The sequence below is a fragment of the Arachis hypogaea genome, chromosome 14 (assembly GCF_003086295.3).
Source record: "Arachis hypogaea cultivar Tifrunner chromosome 14, arahy.Tifrunner.gnm2.J5K5, whole genome shotgun sequence".
Classification (NCBI taxonomy): Eukaryota; Viridiplantae; Streptophyta; class Magnoliopsida; order Fabales; family Fabaceae; genus Arachis; species Arachis hypogaea.
In genome coordinates, this window is record NC_092049.1 from 5,222,621 (window position 1) to 5,243,371 (window position 20,751).

The window sequence follows — 20,751 nt, forward strand, 5'->3', positions numbered from 1 at the left end:
AGGAAATGGTGTAGAATTAGATATAGAGTGTATAAGTGTTTTACGCAACTGTGGTATCAGCAGCACAAATTGGATAGTCTGATTACCTTCACCAAAATTTAAATTTTTTCTTTCACACTAATCGAATTGTCCGATTAGTAAGCTTAATTTTTTTACAAAGAAATTGGATAGTCCGATTTCTTCATCTCTGTTTTAGAAAAAACTATTTTCAAATCTATGTCTAGCACCCATATTTTTCACAATAATGCAAAACACATACATGCTTCTTATATCCAAAAAAATGATTCTAATCTAGTAGATAGAGTAATAATAGTGATTGGTTCTTCATTTAAAAAAAAAAAAGAATAAATGACCATTTGTACCCATAAAAGATGAAAACGCTGATATATGTACTCACACTAGATCGAAACTAAACTTGTACCCACGCAATATGTCTTTCGTGTGACAAAAGTACCCTACGTGGCACTCCAACCCTCTAAAGACAAGGTATTTTTGCCACACAAAAGACATCTTGTGTGTGTATAAATTTAGTTTCGATTTAATGTGAGTAGATATGTCAGCGTTTTCATCTTTTATGAGTATAAATGCTCGTTTATTCAAAAAAAAATTAAGTGTGATATTTCCTTAAAAAAGAAAAAACTGCGTCCTACTGCTTTGCTTAGAAGCTAGAAGTGATATTCTGATGTGGATGTCTCCTTTTACGTCCCTTTCATGTTGGAAGGGTTAGGGAAAACAACAAACAAGTAAACAACCGTGATTCTAGTCATTATGAGTCAATTAAGCGGCTATTAATTAATGTCAAATAATGTGATTTCCCTTCCATAAAATGCTAAATGGATTTTAAAATAATATTATGACTGCTTGTAATAGCACATCATTTTCCGTGGCATGTATTCCTTATGAACTCTCTTTGTTTATTTACTTAATTTTCTATATATATGATGTAAGCATTTGCTTTAAATTTTATCTATAATTTCACTTCTTCCATTAAGTTTGGAAAAAGAACACAGAAAAATTCAATAAGAAATTAAGGAAACTTACTATCGAAGGACTCACATTTTAAAGGAGAGAGAAAAAAAAAATGCAAGAGTGCTGTGGACTTATGGCTAGGGAACGAGATTTTTATTTGTGTTATTTTCGGTTTTCCTTTATTAAACTATGGAAATTTTTGTTGTTTGCTTTAACTAAGGATCATTCATTATGTCTAGGTTTTAACAAAGGTACAATTATAATGAGAGAACATATTCTGACATAAACATAATAGGGTCGCTCTATTATACAGATTTAAGTTTTATACAGATATACAGAAATTTATGTATGTTTGATATGTTGGTGAGTTTTAACCTGCACCTGGCAGGATAAGGTGAAGCATTCACCTCGGTGCTGTCACACTTCCATTGTCAACACATAGCACAGATTTTAGTGGCGTGGCAAAAATTTTCCTGCTTTATTACCAAGAAACTTGTTTATGGGTTTATAGAAGAATTGTTTATTCCCCGTACGTGGGGTTTATTTCATAAAGAGTAAAGTATCGTTTTTGTCCTCAATGTTTGGGGTAAGTCATATTTGTGTCCCAAACATTTAAATCGTCCTATTTGTATCCTTAACGTTTATAAAAGTGATTCAATGTTATCATAATATCAATTATACTAACAAATCATATTATATTTTTCAATTATTCTCACTTGGATGTATTCATTCTCAATTAGGTCTCACTTAGATGTGGTCGATTTTAATATTATACCCACTATTTGTGTTTAGATTCAATTATGTCCCTAGAAAAGTGAATTATGTAAATGTTGTAGGAATTAGTTTTAACATTTGATGAGCTATTTTTCAGAGTAGATCATCGATTCTATCTCAGACATTTGTATTCTAACTTCAAGAAGGGATTTTTAAAACTCAAACTAAAGCGTTCATGATGTGTAATTGACGGCAGGATAACATTGAATCACTTTTACAAACGTTAGGGATACAAATAGGACGATTTAAACGTTAGGGACATAAATAAGATTTACCCCAAACGTTAGGGATAAAAACGATACTTTACTCTTTCATAAATAAGAGAAGTTTGTGTTGAATTTTGGGCCAATAAAAAATGTATTAGAATTTTTTTAAAAAGTGTATTGGGTCTTCAATTGTTAACAACCTATAGTTAATTGTGTTTGAAGGCCACATGCTGAAAGTATGCTAGGCCTTATTTAAAATGAAAAAAAAAATAAAAAAAGAAGCCTTTAGATTAGGGATGTCAATGAGGCGGGGCGGGGCGGGGCGGGGGATGCCTTCTTCCTCCCCGTCCCCGCCCCCAGAATTAATTCCCATCCCCGCCCCGTTCTCCGCCACGAGAGAATAATTGTCCCCATCCCTGTTCTCCGCGTTTCCCGCATTTCCTGCGGGGTCCATTCCCCATCTCCCTATGTTTAATATTCATATGGAAATTATAATAAAAAATATAAAAAAAATTAAAAAATAAACTACAAAATATTATTACAAACACACAATCATATCTTATCCAAGATTATAAGTCCAGAAATATAACATAGCAAATTATAGTCCATAAAATAAAATCTTGAACAATAGAGTTAGGATTTTTCAATGAGTGAAATTACTAAAAGAACCCCTATATTAGAAATAAAGTAAGGGTTATTAAGTAAGTTCAAAAATTCGGAGAATTATCAGGGATGGGGGGGATCCCTGACAAACCCCAATTTGACGGTTTGTTTTGTATTGATTTTTGGGGATTTTATCACCTTTTACCCATATTTATTCAAGAAATAGCATGGTTTTGTATATTCTCCTTTAATTGTGCTTGAATGTGAAAATATGCTTTTTAGGACTCAAAATAGCTAAATTTAATTCACCTTGATTCTATTAGATGCCTTGATATGTTTGTTAAGTGATTTAAGGTTTAGGAGGCAAAGATTGGATCAAGGGAATGAAGAAAGAAAGCATGAAAAGTTGGAGAACTCATGAAGAAATGGAAGAACCGGAAAGCTGTCAAGCCGACCTCTTCGCACTTAATCGGCCATAACTTGAGCTACAGAGGTCCAAATAATGCGGTTCAAGTTGGGTTGGAAAGCTAACATCCGGGGCTTCGAAACGATATAAGATTTGCCATAGTTGCATCGCGCATAGGGGCGCGCACGCGCACGGTACGCAGACGCGCCGATGGTGGCACATGACCCACTTAATGCAAACGTGGCCAGCGATTTTAGAAGCCTTGTGGGCCCAATTCAACTCATTTCTGATGCTATTTAAGCCAAGGATTGAAGGGGAATCAAGGGACTTTTCATACTTTTCATACTTTAGGTGTTAGTTACCAATTAAGTTTAGTTTAGCTTTGTAATTAGTTTCTAGAGAGAGAAGCTCTCACTTCTCTCTAGAATTAGGATTAGGTTTAGTTCTTAGATCTAGATTTTAATTCATCTTCTTCTACTTCTATCTTCTCAATTCCTTGTTGTTACATTCATTCTTCTTCCATCCTTTTGTTGTAATTTCCTTTATGTTGTTCTTGCATTTTGTTGTAGATCTACTTTTGTTCCTCCCTTTCTCTTTCAATTCAATTCAAGGTAAATCATAATAATTGTGTTCATTTGATTTGTTGTTGTTTAATTCCTTGCAAATTGAGTAGTGTAGATTTACTTTTCTTGCAATTTTACTATGCTTTCCTTTTATGCCTTCCAAGTGTTTGATGAAATGCTTGGTTGGATTTTAGAGTAGAGTTTTATGTTCTTGGCTTGGAAAGGTAACTTAGGAACTCTTGAGTTACTAATGTCCAAGTAATTGATGATTGGGATTCATTGACTCTAGTTCTCACTAATTGAATTAGTGGAGAGTTAGGACTTATGGACTAGGATTGATATAGCTCATTTGACTTTCCTTTACTACTAGTTAGAGGATGATTTAATGAGATTAATCCTTGCCAATTCTCATATTGTGGTTAGTGATTAGGATAGAGATCTTTGACCACCAACCCTTGCCAAGACCTTTTTAGTTGTTAGTTTATTTTCATTGCCATTTACTTTTCATGCTTCTTATCCAAAACCCCAAAATAACTCATAACCAATAACAAGACACTTTATTGTAATTCCTAGGGAGAACGACCCGAGGTCCAATACTTCGGTTTATAAATTTTAGGGGTTTGTACTAGTGACAAACAACTTTTTGTATGAAAGGATTAGTGATTGGTTTAGAAACTATACTTGCAACGAGAATTCATTTGTGAAATTCTATACCATCAAAAATCCAATCATCAAAATGGCGCCGTTGCCGGGGAGTTGCAATGGTGTTATGTTATTGGTTATTGTATATATGTGAATATTGTGAATAGCTTGATTTTTGGATTGCTTGTTAGTTCTACTTGTTTTAGGACTTTGTTTCATTATTTCTTGTTAGCTTTTGTTTCTTATTTTTACTTTTACTATGAATTCTCACTTTGGCTATGAGTGTGATTACAACTATGTTGTAGGAAATGGGAACTTCAATGAAGATGTGCATCAAGGATGGGATGACCAAGGGTGGGTGGAGCCATATACATATGATCAATCTTCATGGCAACAACCTCCACCAATGCACTATGAAGAAGAGCCATTCTATGATGCATACCAACCCAATGGCTATGGTGAATCTCCTTGTGACTTTCAAGAACCACCACCATATGCCTATGAGTCATATCCTCAACATGAACCTCAACCACACTCACAAGCCTATTTTCACCAAATACCTCCATATGACCCTAATTCTTATCCACCATACCAACAACCATATAGGCAATATGAACCACATATAGAGCCACCACCATTCCAACATCAATATTTTCAAGAGCCACTTCCTCCACATTATTGCCAAGATGAATCACCTCCAATATATGAAAATTTTCAACCACAAGATGAATACTACTTTCCACCACAACCTCCCATGGAAGAATACTCATATCCATTGATCCAAGAGCCACATGATCCTAATCTTACTATCCAAGAGAAACAAGAGTCAAGGAATCATCTCAAGGAAGCATTGGATCAATTTCAAGCAACCATGGAGTGTGTTGTGCAACAAGTGGAAAGAATGGAAAACATAGAACCACCACAACTCTACCAAGAAGAACCACCTTCCTACTATGAACCTTCCCCCCAATTTAATGAACCCTTCCGCCCACCCCAATCTCTAATGGATAACATCCTTGGTGTTCTTGTTCAAGGGCAAGAAGAGATGAAAAGGGATGTGCAAAATTTCATGGCCATCTTGGATGCGGTAACAAATCAATTAGCCTCCCAATGCTTGAACACTCAAGAAACTCCCATGGCTACATGTGGAGAATCAAATGAAGAACATAGCATGAAGGAGAGATTGGAAACTCCGGTGGGAAATGAAGGAAGTTGCTTTGTATTGGAACAATTGGAGGAAGCTATGATTATTGAAGAAAGGGAAGAATTGGTTGAAGACTTAGAAGATGCGGAGCCTCCATGGGAATCTAGAATTGAAGAAAACCCCTCCAAGATGATTGAAATTGATGCTAGGAAGGAAAGTGCACACCTTCCAAGACATATTCCATATGAAGATTTGGATGGGATAGAGCAAGAAGTGAGTTCCCTTGGTGATGAAGATCAAGCATCAAACCTTAGTGGTGAAGAATCCTTTGAGCATGAAGAACCTTCTCCCAACGAGATGGAAAGCAATGTGGAGGTAAATTTTTCTCACCCTCCCATTTATGACTTGAGTAGGAGAAAAGGTTTATATAAAATTATTGAACAAAGGATTATAATTGAGAAGTCTTGTGAAGAGGTGGAAATCCTTAGAAAAAGGAGGATGGGAATTGAATACGCTTTATCAAAACTCTTGGAGTTGTCTTTGCCTAGGTTGCCATCTACTCCTTCATTTGAGTGGGTGAAATTTATTTCTATTAGCTTTATTATCCCACTTGAATATGGTTTGCTTGAAACGGATGGCCAACTTAGGGAGCTTTGTGGGATGAAGCGTAAACGCAAAAGGTTTTGTGGTTGGCGTTGCAAATCAAGGCTCATTATGGTTGATGCATCAAACATGAGATATAAAGGTTGGAGTAGTGCTCAAATAGATGGGTCTAGGAGAATTGTTGGCCACTATATAGAGAATTCACCTTACTCACCACCCGGTTGGACTAATAAGGATGATCAACCTCAAGACGGGTATGAAAATAAAGTGTGGGATCCCGGATTACAAGAAGAGGATCAACTTTGGGAGTCCCAAGCTTGTGAAGAACTCCATCAAGACTTGGCTCAATCCATGAAGAATCTACTTGGGGCACAATGGAGAACCAAGCATTGGTGGGAGTTTCAAGATGAATACAAGCACAAGCCACCTTGATGAGGAGCTCCCCATAAGTCCAACTTAAGGACAATAAACAAAAGTGCTAGGTGGGAGACAACCCACCATGGTAAAATCCTTTCATTTTCTCTTTTGTATATATTGGTAGAATTAGTTTAATTTCATGCTTTGTTTAGTTAGTTGAGTATGTTTGGTAGTTTAAGTATGTTAAATAAGGCTTTGTGGTGTTTTGGTAGGTGTTTGGAGGTTTGGAATGCTTGGATTGGTGCAAAAACATAGAAAATTTTTTTTGAAAAACAGAGCACCATCCACGCGTACGCGTACATGGCGCGTATGCGCACGTCCAGTATTTTCGACCATCCACGCGCGCGCGCCATGCGTGCGCACGCGTGGATTGAGAAGTTCCAACCTCCATACATTTTCCAGAGAGTTGTGCCTGCGCCGCGCCAACGTTGTGCCTTTCGCACAAACCAACTCGCGCGTACGCGCACATGACGCGTACGCGCCACTCTCGAAATAAGCCAACGACGCGCGCGCGCCATGCGTGCGTGCGCGTGGATGCCCCTTCTTCCATCCATTTCTTTTCTTCTCCTCCTTCCATTTCTCCCTTTTTCCTTTCTTCTTCCCTCCTCCTACCCCTCATCCAACACTTCCAAACACCATTGACAACCATTTATTTTAGTTAACAAATTAGTTAGTTAGTTAGTTGATTAGTTAGTTTTAGTTTAGTTTTCACTCTATTTTCTCTCTTTTCATCATAAGTGTTGGAGTATTGACTTTGTTTACTATACATTGCCATATCCCTTATGACTAAGTGCTATTTTAGCATGAATATTTTTAGATAATCTTTGTTGGATTCTATGATTGAGGTTATATTTTGTTACTTGGTTTTGAGTTCTTCATGCTTACCTTTTGAAAAATACCAAGTGATGAGAATTGTCTTCGAGCTTATAACTCTTTTGAATTGCATGTTGTAGCTAGCCACCATGTGATTTGAACCGTATTCTTTGATTAGGCAATCTCTTGATGGATAATGTTGAGCATTTACCTTAATGCATTGTATTTCATGATTATATCCATCCATATGTTTGACTTGAATGCTTTCATGCTTCTCTAATGCTTGTCTTACCTTACAAGCTTACTTAAAGCATCTCAAGCACACTAGGATAAGTGAAGTGCATGCTTCTTTTGTGACATAGCTTTTATGCTAATGTGTATTCTAAACCGCGCAATTTAGAATTCACACACCTAATATTTCTTAATGTCACACTAATTCACTCACCTCATTCTAGTGATTTACCTCATTCCAACAATGTATGCTTCCTTGCTTTTATATCTTCTCATCTTATGGTGTTATATTTTTGTTTTTCATAACGAATGCACCACAAGCAACCATGGAAGCGGAAGAAAGAACACATAGCAATCTGGAGAGTCGCCATACCCCCTTGCTCATCTTTGAGTGCACCGAGGACGGTGCAAACTTTTAAGTGTGGGGAGGTCGTCCGACCGATCGGCAATCTTGGGTGACAAATTTCTAACTCCAATACTTTTGCATTTCATTCTAGGATTTTAGGATTTTTACTTGCATTTTCTTATTTTTGCATATGTATACACAATAAGCTTAGTCAAGATAATGAGAATTTTTCAAGATTTCTATCTATAGGGCACCAATTGATTTGAGTGGAAAACTTTTCATAGAACTTGCTTGAATTATATATTTTGTGGAACATGATTTATGAGCTAAGAACACAAGCTTGTGAGATTTGAGCCTAACGGTGTGGTTACATCTTATAACCACTTATTTTTCCTTCTTGTGTGCATTATTCTCTTTCTATGATTGTAATCTTTGATTTGTTTGATTCTTTATGTCCATTATTTTGTGTATTCATGCATTTATATGATTGAGGCCATCATTTTATTAGCTCACTTACCCAAATAGCCTTACCTTTTATCTTCCATTGTTAGCCAAATTTGAGCCTACGATTAACCCACTTGTTCTTAATTTAGCACATTACAAGCCTTAAAGCGAAAAACAATAAATGTCCTTATTTGGATCTTTGATTAGCTTAGGCTAAAGTGTGTGTATCATTCAAGTGTGGGAACCTTGGGACATTGGGTGAATAAAAGGGTAGTTTTGTATTATTACTGTAAATATTGGGAATTGGGTACATGCTCATGTATTGATTAAATGTATAGACCTTATGCATTGGTACTCTTGTATATAGTTTGAAAGAAAGAAAAAAATGAGAAAAACAAAAAAAAATATAAAAATATATGAAAAGTATAGAAAAAAATGGAAAAAGAAAGAAAACGAAAAAGAAAGAAATAAAAAGGGGACAAAATGCCCCAAGGTGAAGTTCAATAAGATCAATGCATATGAGTTGTGAAATGAAAAGAAAATGCATGAGTATGTGAAAAGGTGAAAAATGGGTAGTTAGATTAGAACTTAATTGTATAGGATGTCATAGGTTAGGTGGGAAGTTTAAGCTTATCAAAGATTCAAATTTCAAGCTCACTTGACCAAATATGCATCCTACCTTGACCCTAACCCCATTACAACCAATGAAAAGACCTCATGATACATGTATGCATGCATTGAATAATTGTTGATTGTTAGAAGAAAAACAAATCTTGGAAAGCATGAAATAGAGGAGAATTGAGTGAATCAACCCTAAACACTTGAGCGAATAGAGTGCAAACACATCCGGTGAGGGTTTGATGCTCAATTACATGTTTTCACCTATGATCATCATTCTTCATGCAAGTTTGTAAAAATATTTAATAACTCAATTCAATTGTGGATTAGACTTGCTAGTCCTTAGCCCTTGTGCATATATATTTCTTGGGAATTGATTTATTTTGACCAAGCACTTGCATTCATTTAGATAGTTGCATATAGGTAGATTGCATTTAGTTAGTTTCCATTGAATAAATGCCATACCCTTACTTCATTCTTGGTTTAAGCATGAGGACATGCTTGGTCTAAGTGTGGGGAGGTTGACAAACCCCAATTTGACGGTTTATTTTGTATTGATTTTTGGGGATTTTATCACCTTTTACCCATATTTATTCAAGAAATAGCATGGTTTTGTATATTCTCCTTTAATTGTGCTTGAATGTGAAAATATGCTTTTTAGGACTCAAAATAGCTAAATTTAATTCACCTTGATTCTATTAGATGCCTTGATATGTTTGTTAAGTGATTTAAGGTTTAGGAGGCAAAGATTGGATCAAGGGAATGAAGAAAGAAAGCATGAAAAGTTGGAGAACTCATGAAGAAATGGAAGAACCGGAAAGCTGTCAAGCCGACCTCTTCGCACTTAATCGGCCATAACTTGAGCTACAGAGGTCCAAATAATGCGGTTCAAGTTGGGTTGGAAAGCTAACATCCGGGGCTTCGAAACGATATAAGATTTGCCATAGTTGCATCGCGCATAGGGGCGCGCACGCGCACGGTACGCGGACGCGCCGATGGTGGCACATGACCCACTTAATGCAAACGTGGCCAGCGATTTTAGAAGCCTTGTGGGCCCAATCCAACTCATTTCTGATGCTATTTAAGCCAAGGATTGAAGGGGAATCAAGGGACTTTTCATACTTTTCATACTTTAGGTGTTAGTTACCAATTAAGTTTAGTTTAGCTTTGTAATTAGTTTCTAGAGAGAGAAGCTCTCACTTCTCTCTAGAATTAGGATTAGGTTTAGTTCTTAGATCTAGATTTTAATTCATCTTCTTCTACTTCTATCTTCTCAATTCCTTGTTGTTACATTCATTCTTCTTCCATCCTTTTGTTGTAATTTCCTTTATGTTGTTCTTGCATTTTGTTGTAGATCTACTTTTGTTCCTCCCTTTCTCTTTCAATTCAATTCAAGGTAAATCATAATAATTGTGTTCATTTGATTTGTTGTTGTTTAATTCCTTGCAAATTGAGTAGTGTAGATTTACCTTTCTTGCAATTTTACTATGCTTTCCTTTTATGCCTTCCAAGTGTTTGATGAAATGCTTGGTTGGATTTTAGAGTAGAGTTTTATGTTCTTGGCTTGGAAAGGTAACTTAGGAACTCTTGAGTTACTAATGTCCAAGTAATTGATGATTGGGATTCATTGACTCTAGTTCTCACTAATTGAATTAGTGGAGAGTTAGGACTTATGGACTAGGATTGATATAGCTCATTTGACTTTCCTTTACTACTAGTTAGAGGATGATTTAATGAGATTAATCCTTGCCAATTCTCATATTGTGGTTAGTGATTAGGATAGAGATCTTTGACCACCAACCCTTGCCAAGACCTTTTTAGTTGTTAGTTTATTTTCATTGCCATTTACTTTTCATGCTTCTTATCCAAAACCCCAAAATAACTCATAACCAATAACAAGACACTTTATTGTAATTCCTAGGGAGAACGACCCGAGGTCCAATACTTCGGTTTATAAATTTTAGGGGTTTGTACTAGTGACAAACAACTTTTTGTATGAAAGGATTAGTGATTGGTTTAGAAACTATACTTGCAACGAGAATTCATTTGTGAAATTCTATACCATCAAAAATCCAATCATCAAAATGGGAGACTGGAGATACTTTTCATACTTTACTTACTTTTGACCATTAGTTTAGTTTTAGCTTAGTTTAGTAGTGAGAGTTAGTTTTCTAGAGAGAGAAGCTCTCACTTCTCTCTAGAATTAGGATTAGGTTTAGTTCAATAATCTTAGATCTAGGTTTTAATCTTTGCTTTCTTCTACTTCTACCTTTCAATTCTTTGTTGTTACATTGCAATTTCCTTTATGTTGTTCTTATGTTTTGTTGTAGATCTACTTTTGCTCCTTCTATTTTCTTTCAATTCAAGTAGAGGTAATTCATAATAATTGTGTTCCTTTTGATTGTTGTTGTTAATTCATTGCCATAATTGTTGTTAGATTCTATTTTTGTTATCAATTTACTTTGCTTTTCTTTTATGCCTTCCAAGTGTTTGATGAAATGCTTAGTTGGATTTTAGTATAGATTTTGTTCCTCTTGGCTATGGTAGAGTAATTAGTGACGCTTGAGTTATCTAATGTCTTTGTTGATTGATAATTAGAAGTTGCTAATTGATTTAGATACCACTAAAGCTAGTCTTTCCCTTGGGAGTTGGCTAGGACTTGTGGAATCAAGTTGATTCATCCACTTGACTTTCCTCCATTATTAGAGGTTAACTAAGTGGTAGCAATGGACAATTGTGGTCACAATCGAGGAGGATAACTAGGATAGGACTTCTAATTCTCACAACCTTGCCAAGTGCTTTTTAGTTGTTAGTTTATTTTTATTGTCATTTACATTTCATGTCTCTTATCCCAAAACCCCAAAATACAATCCATAACCAATAACAAGACACTTCATTGTAATTCCTAGGGAGAACGACCCGAGGTTTAAATACTTCGGTTTATAGAATTTAGGGGTTTGTTACTTGTGACAAACAAATTTTTGTATGAAAGGATTATTGTTGGTTTAGAAGCTATACTTTACAACGAGGTTTTATTAGTGAAATTCTAAACCGTCAAAAATCCAATCGTCAATCCCCGCTCGGATCCCGCGCCTGTCTCGGGGGAATTTCACTCCCCATCCCCATCCCCACGGAAAAAATTTTCCATCACTGGTCCCCATTCGAGGCGGTCCCCGTGGGATCCCCACCTCCTGGGAATTTTTGACGCCGCTACTTTAGATCCATTATGTTGAATATATATTTGTAGTTCCGCCTCTGAGAATTGCATTTTTTTAGTTCCACTCCACTATACATCGAGTGAGTTGTACAAGGATAGAACAAGATGGATGAAAGTCTTAAACGTTTCCTCTTCGTTGCTGTAACCAAGGGACATCATCCTGGTGTTTTCACAAGTTGGGAAGAGGCCAATGAACAAGCCACTAACTTTACTTTTTCGGAATTTGAATGCTTCAATAGCTATGAACATGCATCTATGTGCTTCAAGTCAAGAATGTCATCCATTTCTTTAGCCAGTGTTACGGTTTGAGAAACGGGTTTCACGTTTAGACACGAGGCATTGCACAGCACAACTTTGCCTTCTTTTTTTTCTTTCTTAGGGTCATGTACAATGGACTAGCTCAAAGCTATATAACCGAGCCCAACCATATGGTGCCTTCTTTTTTTCTTCCATATGCCTATTTGTTCAATAAAAGACAACATTACAATTAATATTTTTATCTATCTCATTAAACAATATACTAATAGTCTAATGGTCACAATGAAATTTATCAAAAAATAGGACACCTATACACTTACTTGTGTCAGCAGTGAGAGGTGAATGCTTCAAATAGGCATGTATTCCTTATGAACTCTCTTTGTTTATTTACTTAATTTTCTATATATATGATGTAAGCATTTGCTTTAAATTTTATCTATAATTTCACTTCTTCCATTAAGTTTGGAAAAAGAACACAGAAAAATTCAATAAGAAATTAAGGTAACTTACTATCGAAGGACTCACATTTTAAAGGAGGGAGAAAAAAAATGCAAGAGTGCTGTGGACTCATGGCTAGGGAACGATATTTTTATTTGTGTCATTTTCGGTTTTCCTTTATTAAACCATGGAAACTTTTGTTGTTTGCTTTAACTAAGGATCAGCCATTATGTCTAGGTTTAAACAAAGGTACAATTATAATGACAGAACATATTCTGAGTTTCTGACATAAACATAAAAGGGTCCGGATGGATGGCGCCTTGGGGTAGCAATCCAAGTGATCCTTACAAGCAACTGCAGTCCCTGATAAGGCAGCTATGATAGTAGGAACCCGAGGAAAAAAGAGTATAGACCTTGGAGTTATCCGCAGTGCCACGGCTCTCGCATCTCTTGCTTGCCCGTGGATTCAGCAGCAGTTCGAAAGGTTGACCTATTCGGAAATCTCCGGATCTACGCTTATTTTCAACTCCCCGAAGCATTTCGTCGCTTACTACGCCCTTCCTCGTCTCTAGGTGCCTAGGTATCCACCATAAGCCTTTCCCTTCTTAAAAAGATCTCCGATTTTAATTCAACCAAGGCATAGTAGCTCTGATTAACCTCCTGGCGTTTTTTATGGAAAACTAAGTGATCAGGCATCCATATAACTCTATCTTATTGCTCACTGTTCAAGGGCCTTATGGCTCTGATACACTCCCCAATTTCTTGTTCCTTAGCAGCCCATGTAGTTAGTTTCTTTATTGTTTGATGTAGGCTAGCTGCCAGTCTTCTATAGTAGGTGAGTGCAGCCTCCAGCTGGAATCCTATTCTCCCTCTTTGTGAAATAGAGATGCTAAGTTTAGCGGCTATGGATCTATTAAACGTAGCGGCTTACCCCACAATAAATGGTGAAATGGGTTGGGATTAGACTTCTTCGATTCCTGTAGCTCTATTGATAGGGTCTCTGAGCGTCGGCAGCGAAAGAGTTAACAACCCTGCCCCGGTCGTGCTCTATTATATAGATTTAAGTTTTATACAGATATATAAAAATTTATGTATATTTAATATGTTTATTGTCTCTTTTATATGATGTGTCAGTTTGTCTCTGTTTAGCAATAAAAAGAACGCGTTAGGAGCCTCATTTAGTAACATAAACGTGTTAGGAGTCTGATTTGAGCCAAGTCACAGCTGAAAAATTAGACAGAATCTATTTTGGTTGAGTCTATATTAGGCCGAAATGCGCGTTGGGACAAATGGGTTGTTTGGTAATGATAGTAAATGGGTTGTTTTTTGTTGTTGGGCTCCACAAGTAAAGTATTTTACATGATACAACTTGCCTGCGGTTTGAATGAGCATGGGCTGGGGGGTGAATTTCGGGTCGGGTCATCATAAGTTATTTGGGAAATTTAATGGGGACGAAATTGAGTGAGGGAAATTAAGACGAATTGGGTGGTTAATAAAGGAAGAGGGTGGCGTAAATCCCCAAAGTGGTCTTTGAGATTGACGCCGTGCATCAACATCGTCTCTGGGATTCCAATTGCACCAATTACGTCTCTGAGATTGGAAAAATTGCACCATATTAGTCCCTAACCCGTTACCCGTTAACGACGCACTGATGTAGATGGATATACCACGTGTCACAATGTTATTTGTCCGTGTGTCATCCACTATGTCATCATTACATATGCACCAAGTTACTCCCCTTACTTTGCATCAAATGACTCATTTTAGTCCCTGAAATTGAATGTCATGCATCAAATTAGTCCATTCGTCAGTTTGTTCTCAATTTTTTTTGTAAATTTAAAATTCTCAATATTTTTTGATACACTAATTTTAATTATATTTTTTATTATATAATTTTTTATAATAAATTTTTTAATTAATAATTTTAACTTGTATCATTAGAGCACATGTTAGCTAAATCCAAAATTTTATTATTACCCCTTGTATTTATTTGTATATGTTTTAATACTATTCAAGCCATGGTTACAATAAATGCTTATATTAATTAATAGTATAATATATGAAAAGGCCGCCTTGCTAAGTTATAGATAAAATAAATTATCATAATTGACAGTATACTATAAATCTATCTTATTAATTTAGTAAGAAGTCAATTATATGGGAATCGAATATTCTTAATACAAATGGGAATAACGAATTTATATTAGTTAACAAGTGTCTTATCAAGTATTCTTAAAATATTTATTAAGGTGTTAAATAAAAAGTTTGTATTAAAAAATATTATTATACTCTTAACTTGAAAAAATACTCAATTTGGTCCCTGAAGTTATACTCGAGCCTCAATTTAGTCATTGATGTTTCAATTGCCTCAATTTAATTCCTGAACTTTTCAAATTTTAATCATATTAGTTCCTACGATGGTTTCCGTCACAGAGTTATTACTGGAAAGATGACGTATACAATAGAATGCCACGCTGGACTCCACTAAAACGACGTCGTATAGGCTAAAGAGATGGCAAACGTTTTAGTTAAACAACCACTACACCATATTCTCTCCATAATAGGATTATTATTCTTCTTCTTTCCCCCCTCTTCAATGGCGCTGTTGCGAGTCTGACTTATCAGATTCGTTGAAGTTGCGATTCTTTTCTCTTCAACCACTTCACATTGCACCGGCTGTCTTCTCTTTAAATGCGTTGACTAAGTTTGAGGTAAGAAAAATAGTAAAGAAAAAAACTTCTATACCTATGATGATGCTTTGTTTTTTTGCTTCACTTTTAGTTTTCCTTCTTTTTCTTTTTTATGCATTTTGCTTTGCATGTTAGTATATGTTAATTTTTGTGCATATTCTCTGTTAGGGTTTATGTTTTCAGTGACTATCATTTAATTTCTTAGCTTATTAGTTAGATATTTGAACATTCTCTGTTTTTGTACCATTAATTTGATTGTGAGTATTTTAGGGGAGTTTTTTTGGATTAGGATTTTGACATTAGTGTGTTTGTTTGATAATCAATGGATTAAGAAATAAAAGAATGGAATCAGATTGTCATATGTAATATGTTACATTTGATTCTTCCTCTGTTTTATTTAGAAGAGAGGTGCAATTTCATCAAAGTGTTAATCTGTATATGTAGCCAAGTTAATTAAGTCAATTGCTTCTTGCATCTTGTAACATAAAGTAATTGATCTAGAAGATTTAACTATTGATCGTATATGCGTGTTGTTTGTTTATTTTTCATTGGATAGCGTGGAAGATAGCCTTTATAAGCCTGGGGTGAGGAAAGTTCAAGGAAAGATGAAGATTCATTGAAGATTTCAGCTGTTAAAACAAAAGAATTTAAATCAAAGCATGCTTCACAAGGCCATCTGAGTAAAGAAAAGAGAAAGATTTTGTTAGAGTATGATGGTTTAGTGGTGGGAGAGTCTGATTCCGGTGAAGATGATAATTACTTTTTGGGAGGATCTGATGCTATTGTGGGAAAAAAGGTCACACCAAGAGAAATTGTCCAAAAAGAAAAGGCTGAAGAAGTGGCAGCTGCTATAGCAGCTGCGGCTGCTGCTACTAAAGGCGGTAATTCCAACCCTGCTGTTCCTACCACTGCTGCTCCAGTTGTGAACCCTGCCCATGTTGTTTCACCTGCTAATGTACCATCTCAAGTTGGTGCACCTAATGACAATCCACCTCTAATTCAACACCAAGAAGTTCAGCATGAAGGTCAGGCTGAGGTTGAGCTTGGCATAAGCCAACCAATTATGTCTCAGAATGAAGACTCTCTACAGGTAATGGTATATTTTAAATTATTCCTTAAATTTAACCACTATGTCAATTTATTTTTTGTTCAAATTTTACTAACTTCCCACTTTTTATAGATGGAGACTAATGTAGTGTAACATAATGCAAGACCCCCAAAGCTTGCAACCAAAAGAATGGTGTCCTGACCATCTAGTACCCTACCACAAACTAATGTACCAGTTGATCCAATGCAAGGTGCATCTTCAGGGACAGCCACGCGACTAGCTAGTTTCATGAAATTTGTCCCAACTCTCGAATTCAAACCTCCGAGAAAAAAGAATTGAGTTGTTAATTATTATGTGTTTGGGAGCTTTATATGTAATAAGGCATTATACTTTTGGATTAGTTATCTTATTTCTCTAAGTTTGCATATCTCTAAATTGATGGCTTTTGGTTAGTTATACTTGGAATTGTTCCTTTTGGATAACTTTGTTTTGTTTGTGTGTTGCATCACACTAAACCTTTTAGTTGTGTTTGAATTCAATATTAATGTGAATGTTCTATTAATGAATTATAAAGGAATTGGATGATATTTCTTGTTTGAAATTGTTATATTTTATTTGTGTTGTTTAATTCATATTAACACAGGTGCAATTTTCATTCATTGAGACTTAATACAAAAATAGATACAACAATATACATTAATTTTTTTTTCAAAATATTCCTGTAATTTGAATCTAAACCATCAAATTTGGCTTTTTACCAAAAAAACATCAGGTCAATCTTCACCATTTCCATAATAGCATAGCAACTACAAGCAAAATTATTGCAACCAACAAAGTCACTACCAATTTCAAAGTCCTAACATCAAATTCCAAGCTTCCAATCTTCCAAACAAAGTTCATCCTCCATTCTTCATTATTTTCATTTTTCGGTACCACTCTGCCTCTTGCTTCTTCTTCTTTATGGAATTCATTAGTCCAAATAAACAACCCACATCACCTCTTACCAACACTCTGTAAACAGATTCAATGGAGATGGAGAAAGAATCAGATACTACAAATTTTAGAAAAAGTTAAGAATAATTTTGCACTTACATTGTAATTTAGACATCCAAAAAAAAGTCACCTTGGATTTGTATCTGTTTCTGACCATCTCATAATGGGTCTACACCTACACCCACACCACTCTGGAAATCGCTCTTCTCTGCTTCGAGTGGTTCTCCAACCTCCATTAGAGCGTTGGTTGCTGGAACTCCCAGCGGATTTACTGCTACTACCCAACATGAATTTCATAAACAGATCTCTCAAAAGAGGAGTAAGAATCAAAGAAGAAGCATCGGAGTTTCAAATAGAATTAGGGATTAGGGATTTAAATAGTTGTTAGGGACTAAATTGATGCAAAAGTTTCAAACGCCACGTAATATATCCGTTAGACGTCTAGCATGGCATTCTATTGTACACATTATCTTTCCAGTAATGACTATGTGACGGAAACCACCTTAGGGACTAACATGATTAAAATTTGAAAAGTTTAGGGACTAAATTGAGGCAATTGAAACATCAAAAACTAAATTGAGACTCGAGTGTAACATCAGGGACCAAACTGAGTATTTTCTCTCTTAACTTACACTCTTTACTAAATCAATATCAATATCTCATATAATTCTTTTAATATAATATTGTGAAAAAAATGTATAATTAACACTAAAATTTTAAAAACATTTTATAAAAGTACTTGTATTTGAATAACTTGTGAAAAAGATAAAACTAAAATTAGTGTATTCAAAAATATTAAAAATTTTGAATTTATAAAAAAAAAAGAACAAACTCATGATGGGACTAATTTTGTGCAAGACATTCAATTTTAGGGACTAAAATGAGTAATTTGATGCAAAGTAAGGGACCAATTTGGTACATATGTAATGATGACATAGTGGATGACATGTAGACAAATAAAATTGTGACATGTGGCAAAATAGCATTGTGACACGTGGCATAACCATCCACGTCAGCATGCCACGTGTCGTTGACTGACACATCATCATACCATTACACGTGGCTAAACCATGAGGTGATATGTGTCACTAAAAGTCCACGTCAGCGCATCATTAACGGAAAATGTGTCAGAAATTAATATGGTACAATTTATTTCAATATAAGGGATGTATTTGGTGCAATTGGAATATTAGGGATAATTTTAGTGCACGGCGTCAATCTCAGGAACTACTTTGGTGATTTAGTCGAAGAGGATGATAGGTTGGTGAGAACTGTAAATACTGAGAAGAACATACTTCCGCTTGAAATAAGCTCAAGGATTTCTAGAAGGGTGTTTCGAGGGCTCATTGCTTTTGTCATGGGATCCATTACAACGATGGGACTTTAGGGATGACCGATGGCGCATTATTTACTTTGGGATTGTTATGGAATGAACAAATATCTACTAATATTATAATATCTACTAATATTTTTTTTTCTAATAAATACTTAAAGAATTTAATGAGTTACATCGGAAAATAGATGGAAGGCTGTTATGTCTGATAGAGAAAAATGTTGAAAATTGATCTGTGTATTAATTTTTTTGGAGACTAAAATGTCCACTATTAAAATTTTTAGAGACTAATTTGGGTAATTACTCCACCAAAAAATAAACTGTGAACTGATTTGTTTGCTAGAATAAAATTTTGGAGATATATTGTGTATTAATTTGCTTTCAGATGCATTATTCATAAATCTAACCTTGATTTTGTCTCATCATTACATCTTCCATTCTTTCGTAACTTCTACTATATCGAAAACGTTCTTCTTCCTTCAGACCGATTCGAATAGCTCTTTAAAATTTTCGCTACAAATTCGGAATACCCTAACGATCAACTGCTTTCTGATTTTACATTCTACACATCACCAACACTATATCCACTTCGGAGGTGTACCCACAACTACAATAATCAAAGTGACCCTTCCTATTGCCTTCTTTTAATTAACAATAATAGTCAGAAGTCAACCAAACCTACACCGAAATACTCCAAACTAGTCTTATTCAGCATTCATTCAGTAATTATAGCGTCAACCAGCGACGGACTCAGAAAAATTTAGATTTTGGGGCAAATATAACATACGAAAATAATAAAAAATGTTAACGTCAGTATATTTACATATTTGATTCTTGAACTATATTATTTAGTCAAGTTTCTAATAAATAAATAGAATCAACACATCTAAACTATATTTAAACTGTATTAACTTCAAAATTTTTTATCTCAATATTTTGCCGATACTGTATGAATTATACATTTATTATTAACACTACAGTGCCTATTCAGGCGTTATTTTTTAAATGATACAAAAATAATTTATAACGAGTATACCACAAAACAACTAGTTATTGCTAAGTAAAGTAATTTTTTTTTTGTCTTACACAACACACACTAACTTACACGCCCACCTCTATTATTACTTTATTAGTATGGTTCTATATTCTTCCATGAAGATTTGGATTCGGTGCAGCTCCAAGTGAGACAAACAAAGTTGCCATCTGACCCAAGTCTAGGCTGCAAGTAAGTTTTGAGTGTTGACCAAATTTTTTCTTCTTTCCAAATCTTATTCTAATCTATATTTTTTTGGGCACATATATATATATATATATATATATATATATATATATATATATATATATATATATATATATATTTTTTTTATTTGGGTCATATATTCTTAAATTATTTATTCTTGCATTACGCTTTTAAGCTATCCTTTTAAACCATAATACCCCACGGCCCACCGTCGTCCAAGGCCTCCTATGAAATTCATTCTATCCAGACCCAATACCTGCAAAAGCATGTGCAGCTCCATCTTTCCAAACGGAGCCATCACCATTCCAGCATGAGCATGTCGGCTCCGTGGAAGCTTCTCCAGACACCGTTTTGCACTCCTCTTTACATTGCATATGGACATCTGTCATCACTGGGTTATTCTAATGAAAATATCTGTATTATAGCATCTGTACACTATAATTTTTCAACATAAAAATATAAAATTATGTTTAATAAATGAAACATAAATAAAAATATTATATAAAAAATATTAAATAAAAACACAATTTATTTTTTATTTTTATTATCATATCAAATTTTAATAATTATATTTTTTATTTTAAATTTTTTATAAAAAAATAATTTTTTATTATTTATTCTTTTATATTCAATTCACTATTAAATAAAATATAAAACATTAATTCTTATATCTCTATTTTTTATATTTTATTTTCTATATCTTCTTTTATTCTATTTTTCAAAATCAAATGCTACTAATGACCTTTTGATTGATC